Raw genomic sequence first — 5,894 nt, 5'->3', positions numbered from 1 at the left:
CCGCCATGGCCGCCGAGCGCCGCGCGGAGGAGCCTCGGTTAAACCCCGCCCACAGCCGCGTCCGCGGGGCTTAACGAGGCTCCTCCCGTCGCTTTAGGGCTCCCCCTGGCGGCAGAGAGTTGTACAACCATGGGAGTGGGAAGGGAGCTCAAAGGCCGCCTGGTGCCGCTCCCTGCAGTGCACAGGGACACCCACAGCTCCAGCAGTGCTCACAGCCCCAGCGGCCTGACCTGGGCTGTCTGCAGGGACGGGGCACCACCGCCTCTCTGGGCAACCTGTTCCTAATTTCAGTTTTCCTAACAGAAAACAGCCTTGCGGCGTGCTGCCCTTAAGCCTGCATGGCTCTAAAGCACAGACATGCAGCATGTGGGGCTGAGCTGTGGGAAAAAGAAGAGGCTGCGAAGGAGGTTTGGCTGCTCAGCATTGCTCCTGCTCACATCACACTCTGGCTCTGTGCTCTGCCTGCACAGAGGTGTATTCTCCAGCACGGGCAGGGCTCACTCGTACCCCCCACATCTCTCAGTTCTGTGAAGCTGCAGTGAAAGAGCAGAACTCGGATCCCTGCCCCTCCTCTCAGATTTCTGCTCCACTTCAAAGCAGGGCTGGGGCTGATTGAAGCAGTGCTGGGCTGTGCTGCTGCTCACCTCCATCTCTGCTCCCCCACGGAACAAAGCGCGGCGCTCCGCTTTGATTTCCTCGTTTGAAAGCAATAGGGGACGGAGTTTGAAATGTTCTGTGGCTGTTTCAGTGCGTGCCGGGCCTCAGATCAGGGCGGTGGGGGGCAGGCTGGCCCTGGGGACACCTGGGCTGTGAGCACTGGGGAGCAGAGCGGTCCCAGTGGCTGTCACAGCCTTCATGGCTGGAGCTGTGGACACTGCCAGGCCTCTGGAAACCATCAAGTCCAACCCCCTGCTAAAACAGTTCCCTATGGCAGGTTGCTCAGGTGGGCTTCTGGATGGATCTTAAATATCTCCTCTTCCTGCTTCTCTAGGCAGCCTGTTGCAGTGTTCTGTCTCTCCTACAGTAAAGAAGTCCCTCCTTGTGTACCTATGGAACTCCCTGGGTTCCAGTTTCTGCCTGTTGCCCCGTGTCCTATTACTAAACACCAGCAAAAAAAGCCCAGCCCCAATGTCTTGACTCCCTGTAGATATCTACAGACAGTGCTGAGATGCCCCCTCAGCCCTCTCTTCCCCAGACTGAACCCCAGGGTTCTCAGCCTTCCCTCATACTGGAGATGCTCCAGGCCATTCACCATCTTTGTGGCCCTCTGCTGCACTCTTTCTAGGAGATCTCTGTCTTCTTTGAACTGGGGAGCCCAGAGCTGGACACAGTGCTCCAGATGTGGCCTCAAAGGGGCAGAGCAGAGTGGGAGGATCACCTTCCTCAACCTGCTGGCTATGCTCTGTGGTACCCAGGTACCCCAGGTACCACTGGCCCTCTTGGCCACCAGGGCACACTGCTGCTCATGGCCAACCAGGACACCCAGGTCCTTCTTTGCGCTGCTGGTCACATCCCTCTGAGCTCTGCCAGTCACCAGTCCCCAGCTCACCTCGCTGTCCACTCATCTATCCCACATTTTCTAAGTTTTATTTCACAGAGACAATGTCAAAGGCCTTGCTGAAGTCAACAATGTGCACTGCAGGCAGGGACAGGTGTGACGACAGAGGAGCAGTTCTTTACCCAGCAAAGAGTGCACTTGTCCAAGCCACAGGCTGCAGCTTCTCCAGGAAAATACTACTGGAGATGGTGTTAAAGGCTTTGCTGAAATATAGGCTACATCTACAGCCCTTCCCTGACCCTCTGGCTGTCCTGCACGTGCTGTGTGATCTCACTTAAGATGATCTGTCACTGTGCTGTTCGTTGGTGTGCTGCCTGTGGTACCACTGGGGCTGAGATGTTTGGAAATCTGCAGCCATAAGAATGACCCTTGCAAGCAGTGCATTTGTTATGCTTAGTGATGCCAACTACAGGTCTGGCCACATGCTATGGGATTTAGGGCTCAGGGAAGACTACCTGGTGCTGAACCAAACAGCTCCACCACGTTCTGCCCAGAGATCTCATCAGAATGCAGACAGAGGTTGAATCATAGAACCACAGAACGGCTCAGGTTGGAGGGGAGCTCAGAGCCCACCCAGTGCCACCCCCGGCCATGGGCAGGGCTGCCCCCCACCAGCTCAGGCTGCCCAGGGCCCCATCCCACCTGGCCTCGAGTGCCTGCAGGGATGAGGCACCACAGCTCTCTGGGCAGCAGTGCCAGCGCCTCACCGCCCTCTGACAACAGGATTGCTTCCTCACAGCTAACCCACATCTCCTCTTGTCGCTTCAAGCCATTCTCCTTATCCTCTCACTACCTGACTGTGTAAGAAGTCACTCCTCCTCCTGCTTGCAAGCTTTCTTCAAGTCCTGGTAGGCTGCAATGAGGTCTCCCCACAGACATCTCTTCCTCCAAAGGCACAACTCCAGGTAGATGACTTCAGTTGCCCTTCCTTTGCCCACCGATGCCATCACTCCATCACAGAAGGCCACTGGATGGGTCAGGCACGCTCTGCCCTTGGTGAAGCCGTGCTGGCTGTCTCTCCCCATTATCCCAAAGTGCCTTAACATCTCTTCCAGAAGAATCTGCTCCACAATCTTCCCAGGCACAGAAGTGAGGCTCCCTGGCCTGTAGTTCCCAGGTCTTCCTTTCTTCCTTTCTTAGAAACAGGAGAGATGTTTCCCCTTTCCCCATCACCAGGGACTTTGTCTGACAGCCATGACTTTTCAAATATGGTGGAGAGCAGCTTGGCAGCCAAGGTTGTCTCTGCTCAGCTGAAGCTGTGGCCATGCCACAGCACAGCAGTGAGCCGTGCTGCCAACACGTGCAGTGCTGGGTTGGAAGAGATGCAGCCCATGGCTGTTGTGCCTGGCAGCAGTGGGATGCTGACTGTCTGTGTGTTCGGGCATAAGGCAGATCAGTGTAATTCAGCCTCACTGTTCTTGTCAGTTCAGAGTCAGGAGGACCATGTCACTACACGTTTCATCTAAAAAACCCCAAACAAATCACCTTTTCCCTGCAGCTTGCAAGGGGAACGTTGTATCTTTAAGGCACCCCCCTCCCGTTCCCCTAATACCTCAAGGCCTCTGAGTGATTCTGGAGGAGAGGATCAGTGCAGGAGTTTCAGGCATCTTTCCCTGCCCTGCTGCACTGCTCACTTACCGCTCTGAAGGCTGTGCTTTGCCATTTCCATGGAAACCATTAGTTGCTAAGCAACTGGAGCATCATCTGTGCTGAGCCCTCGCATCTAATTATCCCATCACAGTGGCTGAGAGGGGCTGGGGGGGGATTAACTCTTCTACCATGGCAGATCCATTGACAACACTTTAGTAACATTTAAAGCGACATCATCACCCTTCTCTAGCATTTACTGCAGTGTTGCTCAGACAGTGACTTGGTTTTCTTGCATTATTTGAGTATAAGGAGAAATAGAGGTTTCTGCAAGCAACCAGGAGAAGCTGGCAGTGCTTGTGGCATGCTGGCTGCCCATGCAAGGAGCTCTGGTGAGAGCTGTTGGTCTCCTTCCTGGCAGAGGTGTGCACACCCTGCTTATCCGTGTGCTTGCATAGTGCACTCCGTGTCTCATGGACGCGGGGGCCACACTTCTAGTCTTCATATCTCTTCTTTGCATCGTGTGCCTTGCAGAGATTCCTGTGGTATGAAGTGGAGAGAATGGTGCAAAGCAAAAGCTTTCTTTCTTCAGCTGTGACTGGGAAACAGAAAAAAGGAGCAGTGCTCACAGCCTTTTGCTTTTGTTTCTTCGGTGTAAGTGGGCTCAGTACCCGCTCACAAGATGTGAGGTCCCAGTGAGAAGGTGGTGAGCCATGTGAGCACAGGGGGCAGGGGATGACTCTGCTTCTTGGCAAAAGCGAGAAGGTTGTGCACGTGCAGAAATGAAAGGAACTGTTCAGAACAGTGTTTGCCATGTGCTGGGGGCTTGCAGAGATTAGGAAAACCAAATGTGCAAACCTATGACTCACGCATGAGGTCCCAGAGTCAGGAAGGAGTAATGTAAAAGCTGCTTGAGCCATGTGCTGAATGCTAATGAGGCAAGCAACGCTCACAGAAGTGCTGCAACCCACCGTCGCTGTGCTTTGCCACCAGTGTGGCCGATTCCCTGCAAAGAAAGAGCAGCTCGTGCTGCAGGGCACACAGGATAACTGCAACTTCTGTGGCTTCATAGCAAGGCAGTCAGAGGCTGCAGAGCTGTTGGCTCCCATGTGAAACAGCTGGAATGTCCTCTTCCAGAGTTTGCAGTCCATGCTGATCCCAGGGCAATCTCTGAGGAGGAAGCAGGCCTGCCCCTGGGCTCGGGATCTTTCTGCAGAAGCAGACCAGTGATTGCTCTCAGCCCTTGGTAGTGGCCGTGGGAGGTGGGACAGAAACGCAGGGTGGTTTTCTGTTGTTGTTTTAAAGTAAAAAATACTTAAACAACTTTATATGTGAGAGAAGAGCCCTTTATATTTTCAAGAACATTCGGTTTCTAAGAGCCAATCTCAACAGATGCACTGTCAGTTCTGAGCAGTACAACCTCATATGGAAGAACTGTGTATGAGGAAAAATGTATCGGCTGTTACCAAATGCCTCCCACTCAGATTGACATCCCAGAAAAGTGGAGCAGCTTTATCTCAATTAATGTCCAGAACTGTGGTCCTCAATGGAGTCCCTTAGTAGGAATCCAGCTCCTTCCTCCTCTTGTGAGCCCTTTTGTGCAGGGGGGACCTCACGACAGGACTCTGCAGTGCACACAGGCACGGAGCTGGAGAGGGAACCGGGTACCTGTCTGATACACACACAGGTGCTATTCAGCCTGGTTGATGCACGTGGTTCATCCCTCCCTGTTCATCCCCTCTGTAATCCAATTTGCATTCCCTTTTCTTCCTCTGGATCCGGCTGTTACCATGGGAACTATGTTCACAGTTGCGTTTCATTGGCTTCTGGAAAAACTCCTTTTTCCCTTTCCCCTTTCCCACCTTGGGCACGGAGCTGTGGCTGTCAGGGGGTGGGGAAACCCGTAAGGATTCTGGTAACCAGCAGGAAGGCAGCAGTCAGAAGGAAGAACAGGGAATTACAGCAAGGCCTGAAGGGGCTGGAGGAAGTAATTGTGCTTGTGTGGCCTGGAGCTCGGTCACTGGTGTGGCACTGATGTACGGGTGAGAGAAAAAAAGGGAGGAGATGCTGCTCAAGTCTCCTGTGCTGTCTGTGCTACATCTTGCTCTGCCCAAGGAGGAAGGGCATGCTTTGAGGGCCTTTTCGAGAGCATGCACAGAAAGTTGCAAGCAGCTGAGATACCACATCTTAATGAATTAACACTTGTTGGCTTCTCTGGTTTTCTTGCTCCTCACGCAGCTGCATGATGTGCCTCAGTGCTTCCAAGCACAACATCTCTCTTTAAACTGGGAGAGAAAGAGAGAGAGAGCAACAGGGCTGTGCTCCACTGCCTCTGGCCCTGACTTTTCCCATCTAAACAGATCCTGCCTCGGTTTTTGTCCTGTCAAAGCACCTCAGCCTTCAGTGCACCTGGATACCTGCTGCCAGATGCACAGCTCTCCTGCATTGCCTTCTACCTGAGAGAGAATTTTAATGATTCAGTTCTGAGTATTCACAGCTGTGAACTGCTTTAAGGTACCTGTTAGGCAGATATTAAAGCATGGCACGCAGGAAGGGATGATTCAGTGTTTCCAGCACCAGCTTTCAGCCGCTGCTGCTCGTGGAAGGGGGTGTTTGCTTGGCAGGAAGGAGGACACGCCGCATCCATTCACTTCCTTCATTGCGTGGCTGGATGTAAAATCTCCTCTTGGCATTTTTTCATCGGAGCCACAGTTCCTCCTTCTCTTCCCTCAGACCCCCTCCCACCCTC

Source organism: Meleagris gallopavo, chromosome 26, assembly GCF_000146605.3.
Source record: "Meleagris gallopavo isolate NT-WF06-2002-E0010 breed Aviagen turkey brand Nicholas breeding stock chromosome 26, Turkey_5.1, whole genome shotgun sequence".
NCBI lineage: Eukaryota > Metazoa > Chordata > Aves > Galliformes > Phasianidae > Meleagris > Meleagris gallopavo.
Note: the sequence above shows the minus strand (reverse complement) of the source record.